Source organism: Hylobates moloch, unplaced genomic scaffold (genome assembly GCF_009828535.3).
Source record: "Hylobates moloch isolate HMO894 unplaced genomic scaffold, HMol_V3 SCAFFOLD_23, whole genome shotgun sequence".
Classification (NCBI taxonomy): domain Eukaryota; kingdom Metazoa; phylum Chordata; class Mammalia; order Primates; family Hylobatidae; genus Hylobates; species Hylobates moloch.
The window spans coordinates 28,751,385-28,769,816 of NW_026652298.1; the positions used below are offsets into that span (position 1 = coordinate 28,751,385).

General features: G+C 41.5%; 2 long non-coding RNA genes across 2 annotated transcripts in view; one reads left to right on the forward strand and one right to left on the reverse strand.

Moving 5' to 3' along the window:
• The window catches only part of LOC131382372 (uncharacterized), a 50,403-nt gene that overhangs the window by 23,646 nt on the left and 8,325 nt on the right, over window positions 1–18,432 (forward strand). The gene's annotated exons all lie outside the window — the stretch shown is intronic.
• Window positions 11,126–18,432, reverse strand: part of LOC116462543 (uncharacterized) — a 241,070-nt gene continuing 233,763 nt past the window's right edge. Inside the window, exon 5 of the long non-coding RNA XR_004246378.2 lies at window positions 11,126–11,780. This is a non-coding gene — a long non-coding RNA (uncharacterized LOC116462543). The remainder of the gene's footprint in view (window positions 11,781–18,432) is intronic.

Consider the following 18,432-nt stretch of genomic DNA (forward strand, 5'->3'; position numbering starts at 1 on the left):
GCAGATCACCAGAGGTCAGGCGTTCAAGACCAGCCTGGCCAACATGGTGAAACCCCATCTCTACTAAAAAATACAAAAATTAGCCAGATATGGTAGTGCATGCCTGTAATCCCAGCTACTCAGGAGGCTGAGGAAGGAGAACTGCTTGAACTCCAGAGGCGAAGGTTGCAATGAGCCAAAATTGCGGCATTGCACTTGTCTGAGCAACAGAGCAAGACTCTGTTGCAAAAAAAACAAAAAAAATCTAACTACAGAATATTTCCATCTCCCTTTGTGCTAGTTTTGTCATATATTATAATTCTACATATGTTATAAACCCCATAATAAATTCTCATTATTTTAATTGTCTTTAAAGAGATTTTGAAAAATAAGAAAAGCAAAAGATAAGAAAAATAAGAGAAAATAAGTATAGAAAGATATAGAAATAAAGAAAATAAAGATAAAGAAATAAAGAAAAATCAGATAAGAAAAGCATCAGAAATGGTAAATGTATAGAGGTGTAGGCAAACGTATATTTGCCTATACATTTACCATTTCTGATGTTCTTCACTCTTTTGTGTAGATTCAAATTCTTCTGCTATCACTTTTATTCTGCCTAAAAAAATTATTTAACATTTCTTTATCTACAACATTTCTTGTAGTATAGATCTGGTAAATTCTTTCAGCCTTTGTATCTGTAAAAAGATCGTTTATTTTTGAAATACATTTTCACTGCGTTTAGAATTCAAGGTTAACAAATTTTGTTGTTGTTGTACTTTAAGAATAAGCTATTCTTATTGCTCATGCAGTCAATCCTTCCTGTTAAGCTCTGGGGGACCTGTGTTTAGATGGCCTGGGAGGCAGGAGCCACTGGACATGCAGGGACCAAAGGAAAGATTGTGAACTTAGATATGCCATTATTAATACCTACCACTGCATATTCAGCGGATGCACAGAAAGACTCCTTATCATCTGCTTCACAGTGAAGACTACCTCTTGGGAAAAGGCTAATTAACTTGCAATTGAACCACATGCTCTCTAGGCTATAGGGCCCATTCCTATACCTTTATTTACCCACCAAACTCAGATATCATTCTGGAACAACCAATCTGTACCCATTATCCCAGTGTCTCCACAGGTCTTAATCACACAAAGACAACAGTTGATAAGGCAACTTGTCTTATTCCAATGTATTGACATCAAAAACACGTTAGAATTTAATTTGCAGCTTATTAAAAATGTATTTGATTGTAAGATCCATGAAAGTAAGGATTTTGTCTGTTTTATCTACTGTCATATCTTCAGAAGCTAGAGTGCTGCTTACCACATAGTAGATGCTTAGCTAATTGTTGTTGAGTGACTGATTTTTTAAAGTTACACAATAGTTCATGGTAATTGTTGCAAGTCAAATAACACAGAGTGATACATAAAGAAATTCAATAACTAGTCTCCTTGAACTCCAAATTCCACTGCTGCCAAATTAGATAGCCAATGTTTACTTTTGGTATTTATCTTTTCTCATTTTTTCACAATGCTCAGACAAAAATATGAAAAATACACATTTTCATTGTTCATTCTCTTACTTATTCATTTCTTCTTTTCTCTTTTTTCTTTTCGCCCTTTCTCCTTTCTTTGCTTTTTTATTTAATACATTAAGGATGTCTATCTATGCTGATGAATCGCAACCCTGATTGTACACTGGAATCATGTGGGGGATTTTCAAACAATTCCAGTAATTGAGCACATCAAAGACCAATTGAATCACTTTGGGCAGAGGCATTTTTCAAAGCTCTTTAGATGAGTCTTATGTATAGCCAGGGTTGAGAGCCCCTACTCTGGACCAAATATACACAGACATAACTCATCCATTTTAATACCTGCATAATAATTCATAGTAAGGATACACCAGGATGTATTTACCTGCTTCTGTATTCATGTTCATTTAAGGAGTGCCTGATTTCTTTCCTTTATGATCTGTAGGTTGGAGCAGATGGTTTCATTACTAAACTATTTTCTCCAAGGGTCATCATACCTTTTATCGTTTTATGATCTCTCATTTTGAAAAATTTATGCCTTTGGCCTTAAATTGCATTCTGTCTGACGGTACTATTACCAATCATGCTTTCAATCGTTGTTTTTGCATTTTCCCAGTGCATCTTTACCTGTTCATTTATTCAGAAACTTTTGTTGTCACTTGTTTTTGGCATAAACAGCATATAGCTGGAATTTTTAAAAAGCCCTTATCTGAAAATCTTTGCCTTCTTATAACAGTATTTGCATTGTAAATAAGAATCCAAAAGTACCATAAAAGTCTTCAAGCCTCAAATTAATGGAATCATGGTGGGGGTTTAGGCATCATGCCAGCTTGACAGGGGAGCAGGATGACCACCCCTCCCCACTCTCCCAACCCTCTCAGTTCTCTGCATATGCCGCTGTCTCATAAGGCACTTCTTAACTGCAAATGCAAATTGCAAATGTAAACTGTTTCTTTCTTAATTTTATCACTTTTTCCCTCCTAATTTACAGGAGGCTTAAATTATTAGCACTTGTCTAAACAATGCAGCTTCCCCTGGTATCTCTGAGGAGGTGTTGCCGATAACTTTCAAATGGTGTTACCCCTGAAAGCACAAGTCCAAAGCACTTGCTTCATCATGGGCCGTGTTAAGAAAGCGTTTGAATAGTTCAGAGTGACCCACAGCTCCCACACATTTATAAAAGTGCAAATAAAGAAGAAAATCAGAAACTTCTTTTCTTGTCTGGGACTCTTAAAACTCATTTGTATTCCCTAGATACTTGACATGTCACATCCATAGGCATGGGAAAGGATGCAGAAGTGGTCTCCTAGAGGAGCTGGAGCATCAAAATCTCTCCAGGATCTCCTTTTATCATATCCTCAGCAGCAAATTAAGCATCTGTGGGGAAACTATGAACTCCCTGCCTTATCTTTCAGCAGCTCTGCACAGTAACATTTATTAAATACTTAGTGACAGACACTATAGTAAGCACCTGAACACATTATTTTAATCATTGCCAGAACTCTATTAGGTAAGCCCTGATAGTTTCCCATTCTATAGATGAGGAAACTGAGGCTCAGAGAAGTGACATCACTTGCCCAAGGTGACCCAGCAAGGCAGACAAGGAGCAGAGATTTCACCCCAGGTCTGCGTGAGCTCATCCCTTTACTCCCTATGATAACCTAATGCAACACGACGTGAACGACCTGTCATGATCTTGAAACCATCCCTGAAAAAACTTTATAAAATCGATGAAGTGGTTTGGATGTGGTGGCTCATGCTTGTAATCCCAGCACTTTGGGAGGCTGAGGCAGGTGGATCACCTGAGGTCAGAGTTTGAGACCAGCCTGGCCAATATGGTGAAACTCCATCTTTACTAAAGAAACAAAAATTAGCCGGGCATGGTAGTGCACACCTGTAATCCCAGCTACTCAGGAGGCTGAGGCAGGAGAATCGTTTGAACCCAGGAGGTGGAGGTTGCAGTGAGCTGAGATCGTGCAACTGCATTCCAGCCTGGGTGACAGAGCCAGACTCTATCTCAAAAAACAAACAAATAAATAAAATAAAATAATAAAACTGATTAAGTGGAAAAAACAAAATTCACCCAGGCTTGCGTCACAGTCAGCAGTAATCATTAAGCCAGCTTGCCCTTTGGTCCACTTCCTTGTTGTTGGTCACTGTTTACTAGCCGAAGGTAACAGACCTTGTCACAAGATCCTTTCTTTCTTTTCTGTTCTATAGATAAAATCTAAGACATTGTAAAAAGATAAGCTTTTTCTTTCGAGTTTCTCCTTTAGGTTCCACTTAATAAAACTACCTGCACCAGCTGGCCTGAAGGGCCCAGCAAAAAGATGACTCATAGAAGAATACAGTTTCCATATCTTGATAATTTCATCCCTGTTACTCCAACCAATTGACAACTCCAATTTTCTACCTCCTTGCCCTTCATGATCCCCTTAAAAATCTTTGCCCAGAAATTCTTGAGCAAATGGATCTGAGACTTGAGAATTCCTTCCATTTCCTTGCTTCAGGTGGCCTTGAGATTATTAAACCCTTCTCTGCTGCAAATCCTACTGTCTCAGTGTATTGGTCTATTACTGCATGGTGGGCATATCAACCTGTTAGTCCTATAACAATCTGGCCCCTGCCAACTTCTCCTGTCTAATCTGGGCCCCCAGCTCCCCTTGCAACCTGTACTCCAACAATACCTCATGTCCCCTTAATATGCTTTGCTGTTTGACCCTCCTGTTCCCTTGCTCACACTGTTCACGCTGCCTGTAAGTGATCATTGCACTTCAGGAAGAAGTGTGTTGCAGTACTCATGCACTTTACAGCATCCTGTGCCTCTATATCTCTCCTCCCTAGAGAACTCCCTCTAGAGTGTGAGCTCTCTGAGGGCAGGGACTGGATCTCACTCACCTCTGTATCCTAAACACCCAGCATTGTGCCTGGCACACAGCAAATGCCCAATAATAAATTGGATGCGCTCCCCCAAACTTTTTCTTTCTCTCCACTATGAAAAAAACGACCAACCCCTTCTGATCTGTCACTTCATTCTTCAGACATATAGGAGAGGCACATTTATTTCTATCACCATATTGGTTTTCACTTATATTGTTGGCCTTCAACACTGAGTTGTCTGTAACACCTGCAAAGCTTTGGGCGTGCTTGGGCTTCCTCACTAGAAATTAAGGAGACCAGCAGGGCACACATATGTTTCCCTGGAGCTGATTCCATCTGATTGCTCTGCTTCCAGAAGGTTTAATCGTATGCAAATGGCAAGTGGATGGATAGCTTCTGTCAGTCCCATCTTGAGCGAAGTGGTAGGAATGAGAGTGATCCACCATTGATCCTGTGCTAGATGCCAAGCATTGGGACTTCAAGCAATGACGACAGAATATCATAGCATGCCTTCACAATGCTTGCAGCAGGGCTTGCAAACTCAAATGTCCAAAGGGACAAACTTAAGTGAGAGAGATAGCCCAGGGTGAGATTATGGCAAACAGGAGAATGTGACTGTGTTTCGAGGGGGCAGCCTCCTCTCACCCCAGCCAGCTAGTGCCATGTGAGGGTTCTAGTCTGTTGCTGCTAGACCTTTCTACTTTTCCGTACTACTGAGAAATCTGGATCTGTATAGAAAATCTGAGTTTTAGCGATGGCTAATAATTCTAAATTTTAAAAAATCATGGGCCAAATAAAACACATCTTTTGGCATGATCTGGTCTGATTTTGCCTGTTTTTAATTTCTTGTTTAGATTTTCACAGAGACCTAAGGGGTAAAACCAATCTGGGTTTGAACTCTCATTCCATCACATGTTTTCTGGGTCATCTTGGGCAGGTTGTTGGATATCTCTGAGCATTAATTTCTTTATCTGTAAAATGGAACCTCACTCTAAACCTTCTCACTCAAAGCTCATGTAAGTTCAACAAGAGCAGTGACTTGGCCTATTTTATGTGTTGCGCTATCCTTCGCACCTACAACAGTGTCTTGGACACAGTGGAGACTCAATGATATTACTAGAAAGACTGAATGTTACATTATCTTGTCTTTAGTGTGAGGGCTGTGACAAGAAGAACCCCAGGTAGTGTCAAAACAGGATATGAACAAAACAGCCCATTATCAGTTAGGATTCATTCACTTGCCAATGATAGAAACCCAACTCAAAACAAAAAAAAGGACATTCACTGGCTCAGATAAGCCTCCAGGCTTCAGGCATGGCTGAATCCAGGGGCTCAAAATTGCCTTTCTCATCTATTTTCGTCTGTACTGGCTTTAGTCTCAGACAGGATCACCCTGCATGGCAGCAAGATGACACCTGGCAGACTGATTTTAGATTTTCCCAGGTATAAACACTCTTGCCCTTTCCCGTAACAGTCCCAGTTAAATTCTCATTGGCTCTTATTGGGTCACATGTGCATCCCTCACTCAATCCCTGTGGCTGGAAGATGAGATGCTGTGACTGGCTGGGCCTGAGTCACACCCGTGCCTGATTCAATGAGTCCCTCCAAACCACACAAATTTAGTACTGAGGAGGGAGTGACTCCCTAAAGAAAGAAGAGAGAATAAATGCTAGTGACAAAAACAGTGTCTGCTCTGGAGGCCACATCTGTATACTTCAGGTCTGTAAACAATCCCATGTTACCTTGCCTTTAGAGAGGTCTTGTATTTCTACCTTCCCAAAGATGGAGACAGCTACAGAGGGCTAGGTACCAGTGCACACCTCCCACCATGCAGCAAGCTCAGGGCTGCTTTGGCTCAAGGCTAATGAGGCATAGGGTATTTGGAAATCCTCTCCAGAGAGGTTGCAAAACACAGAAGAAATTTAATAGTATCATCAAGTAATCACGCCACACACTGGACTTTTTTAAATGCACTCCTTCTTTCCTTTGATGCTGTTCTGATGGATAATGCCCATGGTGTTTGCTGCGACCTAAATCCCTCACAAGATTGCTGGAGAGGAAAACTGCACCATAAGAGAACAGCGGTCCTGAATATCAAATGTAAGGGGCCAATTATTCCTCTTCCTTGAGACCCCATCCACCCGGCTTGCATATTCATGGGATCTCAAATGCAGATGAGATGGCAGCTGCTGATTAAAATCAGCTCACTTTGTTGTGGGGAGATTTGGGGACTCCAGGGAGGCCTCTTGAAGCTGATCGGTGGTGAAATGTCCTCTTCAGGGGTTGTTCTGTTCCCTCCCAGTGTGGTCCTGTGGAATAATAAAAAATCTGGATCTTTCAGCTTGGAGAAGCAGATGCTTGCCCTCTGGCTGGGTTGTGTGGGGTCTGAAAGTCTGCATATAGCTTGAGAAGGGCAGAGCCATATTTTATCTGCTGCAGAACTGTCCTAAATTAGATCTTTCCCGTTTTCAAAGACATGGGAAAGGGAATGGAATAGAAAAGGGGTCTGTGGCAATTTGACTTGGAAGGTTGCTGGAGCCATGGTGTTTATTCTCTGGAATGATCTAGGGCAGTGTTTCTCTAACTTTAATATACACACACCTCACCTAAAAGTCTTGTTAACGCACAGGTGAGGTTTTAGCAGGCTGGGGTGGGGGCTGATTTTGCATGTCTTACATGCTCCCAAGTGGTGCCAACACTGATGATCTACAGGCCTCTCCTTAAGTACAAGGGTGTAGAGCAATGTTTCCCAAGTTGGGTGTGTATTAGAATCACTTGGAAAGCTTTTACGTGTCAGAATGCCCAAACCACACCAAGATTAATTAACTTAGAATCTCTGGGTGGCACCCAGGAATCAGTTTTTTTTTTTTTTTTGAAACAGAGTCTCCCTCTGCCACCCAAGCTGGAGTACAATGGCACAATCTCGGCTCACTGAAACCTCTGCCTCCTGGGCTCAAGTGATCCTCCCACCTTAGCCTCCCAGTAGCTAGGACTACAGGTGTGTACCACTACACCCAGCTAATTTTTGTATTTTTTGTAGAGACAGGGTTTTGTCATGTTGCCCAGGCTGGTCTCAAACTTCTGAGTTCAGGTGATCTGCCCACCTTGGCTTCCCAAAGTGCTGGGATTACAGGCTTGACCGTGCTCAGCCAGGGATCAGCATTTTTGTAAAGTTTCTCAGATAATTCTTATGTGCAGTCACGTTTGAGAATCAGTGATGTGGTAGCTGTCAACCTTGGCTGCTATACCTTATAACTGCCTGGGAAATCTAAGAAGTACCGATGTCCAGCCCTACCCAAGACCAAATCTCTTGAGATGTGTGTGCTGTGGGGATTAACTTGAGCCTTTCTACATTCTAAAAGCTTCAGAGCTGATTATCTGACGCCAAGGTTGGGAATCAGTTGCAGAAAGAATCAGCCTATGTGGTTCTCTCCAACCATGAGACCTGGTAAATTCTCACTGTTGTCATTAAGGTCATTAGCAGCACTTTTGGACTTAGCTTTGTACCTTCCAAGGCTCGTCTGCAGAACCCAAACCTCTACACTACTTTTTTTTGCTTCTACTTCCTAATTACATAAGCGATACATGTTTATTGTTGGAACTTAGGAAATGCAGAAAAGTTCACCAGATCAAATGTACCCTAACCTTACCTACAGATTTAACTTCTGTTCCCATAGCACTCCCTGAATAGAACCGCTGCTTCCATTTTGGCTTATATTATTCGTTTTAAAAATTTTGTTTTATTGTGGTAAGAATACATAACATGAGATCTAGCCCTCTTAACAAAATTTTAAGTGTACAATCCATCATTTTTGACTATAGGTATGATGCTGTACAGCAAATCTCTGAGCTTGTAATCTTGTTTTAACTGAAACTTTATGGCTGTTGATGAGTAGTGCCCTATTTCCCTTTTCCCCTAATCCCTGGTAACCACCATTCCACTCTTTGATTTTATGAATTTGACTCTTACACACACCTCAAATAAATGAAATCTTCTGTATATGATGTTCTGTGACTGGTTTATTTCACATAGCATAAAGTTCTCAAAGTTCTTCCATATTGCTATGTATTGCAAAATTTCCTCCTTTTCAGTGCTGAATAGTATTCCACTATATGTATATACCGTATTTTCTTTATTCATTCATGTGTTGATGGACATTTATTTCCACATTCTACATAGTGTTGCAATCAATGTGGGAATGCTAATATCTCTTTAAGATCCTGATTTCAATTCCTTGGGATAAATATCCAGATGAGGAATTGCTGGATCATATGGGGGTTCTATTTTTTTTGGCTTATATTATTCCTTTTTTTTTTATTTTGCAAGCCTTCCCTCTTTCTAATATATCAAACTTACTTCTACACATCATATCTTTCTCATAAGATATATATTAATAACTACAGATTATTACGATTCATTTAACCATTTTTCTACTCTTGATAAATATTTAGATTTTTCATAATTTTATTTTTTTTGAGGTGGAGTCTCACTCTGTCACCCAGGCTGGAGTGCAGTGGCATGATCTCGGCTCGCTGCAACCTCTGCCTCTTGAGTTCAAGCGATTCTCCTGCTTCAGCCTCCTGAGTAGCTGGGACTACAGACGCGTGCCACCACACCCGGCTGATTTTTTATATTTTTAGTAGAGACAGGGTTTCACCATGTTAACCAGGATGGTCTCGATCTCTTGACCTTATGATCTGCCCACCTCGGCCTCCCAAAGTGCTGGATTACAGGCTTGAGCTACCGCGCCCGGCCGATTGTTCATAATTTTAATATAATTTCTTTAAGAAAACTCCTTAGATGTGGAGTTACTGGTTCAGAGGGCAAGAATATTTCTTTAGGAAAATGGACTTATGCTGTTGTATTAGGGCTTTATAATCATAATCTATTTTTATTTATTTATTTATTTATTTTGAGATGGAATCTCGCTCTGTCATCCAGGCTGGAGTGCAGTGGCACAATCTCGGCTCACTGCAACCTCTGTCTCCTGGGTTCAAGTGATTCTCCTGTCTCAGCCTCCCGACTAACTGGGATTACAGAAACCCACCACCATGCCCGGGTAACTTTTGTATTTTTAGTAGAGTCAGGCTTTCACTGTGTTGGTCAGGCTGGTCTCAAATTCCTGACCTCAAGTGATCCACCCACTTCGGCCTTCCAAAGTGCTGAGATTACAGGCATGAGCCACCACGCCCAGCCTACAATCCATTTTAAATATCCAGGGCCTTTGCACATAGTGTCATCTGATTGTTGAACGAATGAGTGAATGAAACTGAGTCATTGCAACCCCGGCATTTAACAAGGCAACTGACCAATAGGAAGTATTTAACAAGTGTTCCTAAAATGAATGAAGGAAGAAGTAAATGCTGAAAAAAACATGAAAAAAGTAGTTGTCCATGGCTGGGATATGTCAGGAGCCTACTCTAGAATATAATTCACTTTCCCCCCATTGCAAGCAGCCAAGCCCAATTACCTACAACTACTTCCCAAAGTGAGGGTTAACGTCGTACTCACTCTTGGTAAGGTATCAGGAAATTAATTGCTCTGTTTCTCAAGACCTTTTCTGTGCAATAATAATTAAAAAAAAACTCCATCCACCACAGCAATTATCTATAATTACTAATGAAAACAGGTGTCTTAAATGCCTTTTCACATTGAGACATGAATGGTTCATTATCATAGCAGGCTACTATCAATATGCAATTTTCAGTGGGATGTTGAGATCAAACATAATGTGGAAGATAGCGGGAGCACACAAAGGGAACAGGGGCTTCCTGGATGCTACCCATTAGAAGAAATTTGCCAGAGGGGCAGAGGTTGACAAGCATTAAATAAGAAGCAGAGAGCTTCTTGGGGATGCAGAATATTGCGTGGCTGAAAGAGGTATAAAATATCAGTGTAGAGGAGATAAAAATCTCTTATTCCAAAATCTTTTTCATGGAGTGAAATGAGCTCAATCAAGCCATTGTCTCTGATCTCAGTTTCTGTATCTGTTGAGAATCAAAAGGAAAGCCTAAATTTATTAGGCTACAGAAGTCCTTTTGTATAAAAGATATAGAGTTGTCATGGGGAAGTCACCGAAAAAATGTAAAAATGGGTTAGCATCGTGTCTGGTATGTGCCCAGAGGTCAAGATGATTCAATTCTCCTATTTCTCCCTTAAAGGTCTCTTTAGCTCCCAATTTCTGTGAACTCGTGATAATAAAGGTGGACTAGGTATAACAGGTATCTAAGTACTGTGGAAGTTAGAACTCTGCACTTTTTTCCCTACACTTCCTGTTGCAATGCGTACTGGGAGACTTGGGAGCGGATGCAAGAGCAACTTCTGAACTTGGCCAGGATGGCTCAAGACAGAGGCTCAGCCGGGCGCAGTGGCTCATGCCTGTAATCCCAGCACTTTGGGAGGCTGAGGTGGGTGGATCACTTGAGGTCAGGAGTTCGACACAAGCCTGGCCAACATGGTGAAACCCCATCTCTACTAAAAATACAAAAGTTAGCCTGGCGTGGTGGCGGGTGCCTGTAATTTCAGCTACTCGGGAGGCTGAGGCAGGAGAATCGCTTGAACCTGGGAGGGGGAGGGTGCGGTGAGCCAAGACCATGCCATTGCACTCCAGTCTGGGCAACAAGAGTGAAACTCCATCTCAAAATAAATAAATAAATAAATAAATAAGACAAAGGACAAAATAAGACAAAGGCCCCATGTGTTCAGGGAATGAGCACATTTATTTTGGGTCATTGCAGACTCTGCATCTTAATTTTAGCTGGAAATGGTGAGATGTGATCAATATTTCCTCTAATTTTGTTTCTCAGGGATACCGTATTATAGTTCAGAAGATGCAGCATGTAGTATTCATCCTACTGACAATACAGCCAGTAAAATGTCCCCCTGAACTTTGTGATTTTCATTACATGCAAGGAGCTGTTGTGCTATCAAAGCTGTTCTGCCATCCTAATGCTCTTCTGCTCTTAGCTTCCATGACCTCATGCATTTGAGGAATATCACATAGTCCCTCTCTCTCCTGAGAAATTCACAATGGAAATTGACATATTAATGCAATGAGAGTCCTACGGCAGAGAAACACGATTAACACGCAACTCCTTTAATATGAAAGAACACTTCACATTCCACCAAACGAGTGTTCTGCAGAGCATGTTTTAAGAAACATTGGTTTACAGCTTTTTTTAAATTTTTGTTTTTTGGTTTCCCTAATGAGTTTTCAGTTCTTGTGCATTTCTATGAGTATATTCATAAGAAATCGAGCCACAGAGGGAAATTTGTTGTAGGTGCATCCAACAGTCTGGTGTGGATTTAGCCTTTCTTCTCCGTAGCCCGTGAGTCTGGCAGGTTTCCAATCATAGGATCCTTCTTCTGCCTCCATCGCAAGGTTGCTAGATAAAAAAATAAGACACCCAGTTGAATTGTAATTTCGTATAAAGAATGAATCTTTTTTTTTTTTTTTTTTTTTTTTGAGACAGAGTCTTACTCTGTCACCCAGGCTGGAGTGCAGCGGCATGATCTTGGCTCACTGTAACCTCAGCCTCCCGGGTTCAAGAGATTCTCCAGCCTCAGCTTCCTGAGCAGCTGGGACTACAGGTGCCTGCCACCACGCCCATCTAATTTTTGTATTTTTAGTAGAGATGGGGTTTCACTATGTTGGCCAGGCTGGTCTCGAGCTCTTGACGTCAGGTGATCTGCCTGCCTTAGCCTCCCAAAGTGCTGGGATTACAGGCATGAGCCACCGTGCCCGGCCAGGAATGAATCATTTTTCAGTCCATACTTACACTGCATTTTCGTTTACTAAGCCACCGTATCATTACGGTGGATGTGCACTCCAAGGCTGGCCAGTCATAGAACCCAATTTCTCTGATTCATAATACCTGTTCCAGAGGTTTCTGTCCTACCCAAGCTAGGTTAATCAGACAATTTCCCCTGCAATTCCTGATTAGGTGCTGGAAGGAAAAAGGATTTACTTTTCATATCACAAAGCCGCAAGACTGTTAGTCAGTGACTGAGGACAACCATCTTCCCCTCAATGTGGAGAAAAGTTGTCCCTGGAAGGTGAGGACGAGGCCGTCACCTACAGAGAAGCAAACCAGGAGTTAAAGAGAGACAGAGCTCTCACAGTCTCAATGATGCCCCTGGATCCAGTCCTGCCTAAAACTAGTCCTATCTTTAATTTGCCAGCTCTACCAGCCAATACAGCTGTCTTTTGCTTTTTTTTTTCTTAAGCTAATTTGAATTGCAACCAATATGGAAACATTATCTGGCACCTCTTTTCTGCTGTCACATTCCTACACATAATTTAACACTTATTTACCATCTACTCTATTCCAGGGTTTGTGCAAGCAATTCCCCTAGTCCATCACCTGGCACGTAGGGCCACCCAGGTCACTACCTTGACCTGCATGGCACCGCAGACTCATGGAGCCAGCACTTCCTCCAGGGGCCCTTCCACCCTCAGCTCCCCACATCTCACCATTCTGAAGTCTGGATCTGAGCAGAGTCCTGAAGGATCAGCACGCTTTGGCACAAACCCCAAGTAAAAGTAGCGGAAGTGATTTTGCTGTAAACCCTCTCCCTCCTGATAGCTATCAATGGAACATGGAGAGGTTCCTGCCCACAGCTTGTTTCTCACTTAGAATCCTTCACAGTGGAGTAGCTCTTTGACAGCAGCACGGGAATGAAGTTATGGGAATGTCTCTGGGGTATTGTAATGGATGCGGGGCCAAGTCTTCCTAGTTGGAGGTGCTGCAAGTTATGTAAGAAACGCCGAGTGCCTTGTAGGAGGAGGCCACTGATTCTCTCAAAGACAGTCACTGGAAAAAGCCAAACGCTTCTAATATTCTGGGACTAATAACTGCCAAAGGGTTCATGGAGTGCACATTTCTGTCCCTAGTGTACATATGATATTCAAAAAGATGTTAAGGCCAGGCACGGCCGCCCATGCTTTTAATCCCAGCACTTTGGAGGCTGGCTGAGGCGGGCAGTTCACCTGAGGTCAGAAGTTCAAGACCAGCCTGGCCAATATGGTGAAAACCCATCTCTACTAAAAATACAAAAATTAGCCATGCGTGGTGTTGGGCGCCTGTGATCCCAGCTACTCGGAAGGCTGAGGCAGGAGAGTCGCTTGAACCCTGGAGGTGGAGGTTGCCGTGAGCCGAGATTGTGCCACTGCCCTCTAGCCTGGGTGACAGAGAGAGACCCTGTCTCAAAAAAAAAAAAAAAAAAAAAGTTGTTAAGAATAAATAACACGGAAACAGTGTTTTTGTTCTGGGACTGACATGGCCCTGACATAGCCTCTTCTCTCCTCCTTTTTGCTTTTTTTTTTTTTTCCTAATTTAGTGCATTTGGACAGATCTTCTCTTTTTTCATGTATCTTATGAACCAACTGTTATGAATTATCTGTGAGCTATTTTTGTGGATGAGGATTAGGAGTTTTTCACCTCTGTATCCCTAGAACCTAGCATGGAACCGGGAGCAATAACATTTGTACAGCAATACATTCTTTAAAACAACAATTTCTCAAATCTCTGTTCCTGCATTGGAAGTTCGTTGGAGGTGTCTGGCCTCATACGTGTATATAGTGCGGAAAACTATTGTTTCTTGGTATTCATTCCCCTCTCCCGTCTTTCTACCATCCCTGAATTTTGATAGAAGATTCTTCAGGTGCTGATACCAATATTTAGCTCCATGATTAGAACGTGTGATCCTGCTCAGCCAATCAGCAGCTTACACCTTCCTGGCTATGGTGATTGGTTCCAGGGTAACCACATGACTTGCCAGTCCAATTACAGTGAATCTCAGGTGAGAATCTCCAGGTGGGAATGCTGGACCATAGAAGCTCTTTTCTTCTGAATGCTGTGTTGGGTAGATACCAAGCCTTAGACTCCTGTACACGGTTTGCTAGTGAGAGAAGCCAAATGGAGCTAAGAGATTTGCAGAAAAGCAGAGCTGCAAAACTGCTACCCCAATGTATTTTCAATCCACATTTGAAATTCACTCTAATTCTGGACTTCTCTGTTGCACAAGTCAATGAATTCTCTCTCTTGTTTAAGAAAGTTTGTTTATCTTTTCATTACTTGGAACATGAAGTTTTGACTGATACACAGAGTTCCTCTTTATTCCCCATTAACCTTTTCCTGAGAGAGCTACTGCTGAATATTAAGTCAATCTTTCCAGTTGATGTGATTGACTTTAGCTGAAGGTGCAGTCTGCCTTTTCATCTTCTAGGAATATCCCCTACCTTTTCTGTAATCCAGCCTGTCAGCATTTATTGAACACCCACTCTGTTCTAAGCCCTCAGCCAGATGCTCTGAGACATCCCAATAATAACAAAGATCATGTCTGTAAGGTGCTGGAAATATAGTAAAATGCAATTGCCTAAGAAATCCAGGCTCAGCTGGATGTGGTGGCTCGTGCCTGCAATCCCAACACTTTGGGAGGCCGAGGTGGGAGGCTTGCTTGAGACGAGGAGTTTAAGACCAGCCTGGGAAACACAGAGAGACCCTGTCTCTAGAAAATATATACTTACTTATATATATATATAATTAGCCAGGCATGGTGTAACATGCCTATAATCCTAGCTATTTGGGAGACTGAGGTGGGAGGATGACCTAAGCCCAGGAGTTTGAGGCTGCAATGAGCTATGATTGTGCCACTGCACTCCATTCTGGGTGACAGAGCGAGAATGTCTCTGAAAAAAAAAAAAAAATAGAAAAAACAGAAAAAAGAAAAAAAAATCCATGCTTGCTTTGACTCCAGTTTGCTGTGTGATCTTGGGCTAATCACTACCCCTCTCTGGGCTTTAGCTTCCCATCTACAAAATGAGGGCAGTGGTTGACAGTTCTCTAGAATCCTTTGTAGCATTCACATCCCACATCTCTGTGTGCAAATAATTTAAATGAACTCGATACTGTGTCTGGTCAAAATAGATATCTTCGGGCTTATTTATGTCACCAAAATTTGTTAAGAGTGTATATATTCTAGGAGCTAGAGAGAACGTGGTGAACAAAACAGAACAACACCTGCTTTCTTGGAGCTTACATTGTGGTAGGGAAGGCAAATAATAATTATCTTCGTAAGCTATAAATTGATCTTCATTATTCCCAGACTCTGTATTTGTGAATTTGCTTCCTTGCTAAAATTTATTTGTAACCCCCGAATCAATACTCGTGGCACTTTCACAATCATTCACAGACATGTGCAGAGCCCTGAAAAATGTTAATCTGGTGATGAAAACATTCCTAGCTTAGGGGAAACAGGGCAACACTCTGCCATCTTGTTTCAGCTGTCATACGATAAACAAATATCTTTTTTTGTAGTCTATTTAGTGCTATATTTGTCACATTTGTGTGCTTTTTCTTGGTGACTTTGCTGTTTAAAACTGTTCCCCAAACAAATTGTGGAAGTGCTACCTTGTGTTCCAAAGGCTGTGACATGCCTGAAGAAGGACATACATGTGTTGGATAAGTGTTGCTCAGGAATGTGTTATTGTACTCTTGACTGTGAGCTCAGTGTTAGTGAATCAGTATATGTTACATAAGATGCCTTTAAACACAGATATACAAAAAACAAGGTTATGCATTGATTGACTGACAAAAATATTGTGGTCAGAGGCTCACAGGAACCCAACCCTGTATTTCTTTTAGGAGCCATGGCTCGGGATTGGCTAATTGGGAGTTGGTGGTGACTTTACTGAAAATAACAAGAAGTGACTATGTACAATGTCACTTTCTTGTTATTGATAAATAAGCCTGAAACTATCTATTTTGACCAGACATAGCATCAAGCTTACTTACATTATTTGCACCTGGAGATGTGGGATGTGAATGCTAGAAAGGATTTTAGAGAATTGTCAACCACTGCCCTCATTCTGTAGATGGGAATCTAAAACCCAGAGAGAGATAGTGATTAGCCCAAGATCACACAGCAAACTGGGGGCAAAGCAAACATGGATTTGGTAAGAGCTGTAGAAAAATGCAAATCACAGAGGCAGAAAAGGAAGTTTATATTTTATTATTTTCAACTTTTAGTTTAATTTTATTTTGTCTCTGTCGCCCAGGCTAGAGTGCAGCGGCACAGTTATAGCTCACTACAGCCTTCAATTACTAATATCAGGTGATCGGAAGTCTGTAGTTTAAAAGGATGTCAGAAAAGTGTGTCCATGCAGAGGAAGGGGCAAAAATGAAAACTCTGTGGTGGGAGTGTGTTTTCATGTTTGAGGAGCTGCCTGAGGCTGCGGTGGCTGGAGACGAGTGAGCCAGGGGGACAGTGGGAGAAGATGAGATTGATGAGATGGTGAATCTTGAATGACAGACCTGCACAGTCACATTCATCTCCTTCCTGGGTAGAGGTTGCTGGGAGTTTGAGAGGCTCTTTCTTGTTGCAAAAGTCCTTGAACTTGAGCAGTAAATTATCCTCAAAGCTCCATTAGCGCACCTTGGCGTGGTTCTCTCCTCAGATGCCCTGTGCCATGTTCCTCCTGAGAAGTGGCTATAAATAACCTGAGATTCTGCTCCCATCAGGGAAACAGTGCCTGGCGTTGTCTCCCGGACACATTAATAACCACCCTCTTCTCACCCCCAAATTACTCGTTATGAGGCAGCTTTGCCACGGGTGTCTTCTAATTATCATTTAATTCCAGCACTCAAATGTCCTGTTATTCACCAGGCTGAGCTTCTCCTTAGTGATGTCAAAGGGACATTGGATTTGGTTGAGATTCCAGGCAAATACCTTTTTCAGACAAATGCATTGCATGGGAATTTGTAGATTGTATTTTTGGTCTAATTATCTGAATTCATCTTTATGATGGATACTTGATTATATATAATTTGGGCAAATTTTGTGCAAAATCTCAGATTCAAGTAGAATGCAAGAGATTTGAATTCAAGTTTTTCCACCTCCTTAGGGGAGAGGAAGGAAGAGGGAATTAACACTTGTTGAAGAATATTCTGTTTATTCACTTATTCTTCATTCATTATTTCAATATTTATTGAACACTTACTATATGCCAGGCACTGTTTTAAGTGCTGGGAATAGACTAGAGTACCAAATGGTACACTCCCAAGAAAGTTACAGTCACCCCTCAGTACTGGAGGGGATTGATTCCAGGACCCCAGGAGATATCAAAATCCACAAATGCTCTAGTCCTTTATATAAAATGACATTGTCTTTGCATGTAAACTACGTATATTCCATATACTTTAAATCGTCTCTAGATTACTTATAAAACCTAATACAATGTAAATGCTACACAAGTCCTTTTATACTGTATTTTAAAAATTTGTATTGTTTTTTGTTGTTATTCTTGTTTTCATTTTTTATTTTTCAGAATATTTTTGATCTGTGATTGGTTGAATCTGAGGAGGGAGAACCCACAGATATGGAGGCCTGATTGTTTGTTTATTTATTTTATTTTATTTTATCTTTTATTTTTTTGAGACAGAGTCTCACTCTGTCACCCAGGCTGGAGTGCAATGGCGCGATCTAGGCTCACTGCAAGCACTGCCTCCCGGGTTCATGCCATGCTCGTGCCTCAGCCTCTCTAGTAGCTGGGATTACAGGCGGCCGCCACCACACCTGGCTAATTTCTTGTATTTTGTTTAGTAGAGACAGTGTTTCGCCGTGTTAGCCAGGATGGTCTCGATCTCCTGACCTCATGATCTGCCCACCTCGACCTCCCAAGCTGACTGTTTATTAATCAATTAAGTGAAAAGTGGAATGATACACTAGTTAAGGCATGGAACTCTGGAGTCAGACTGTGTTCAAATTCCAACCAACCCTGTTGCCTACTAGTTGTATGAACTTGGGCAAGTCATTTAACCTTCCTGTGCCTCAGTTTCATCTGTTAAATGGGAAATAGTAAAAATACCCGAGTCACCACTTATTTAGCAGAATGACTTAATATTTAACATGTTTAGAACAAAACTGATTGATGGTGTTTGGTGAGAGAAATAAATAAACACAAGTCCTGAAGGAGGAATTGAGGGAGATCTGAAAGGGTGGAATGGGAAACTGGCTTTGTCTGGTTAGGCTAAGTGC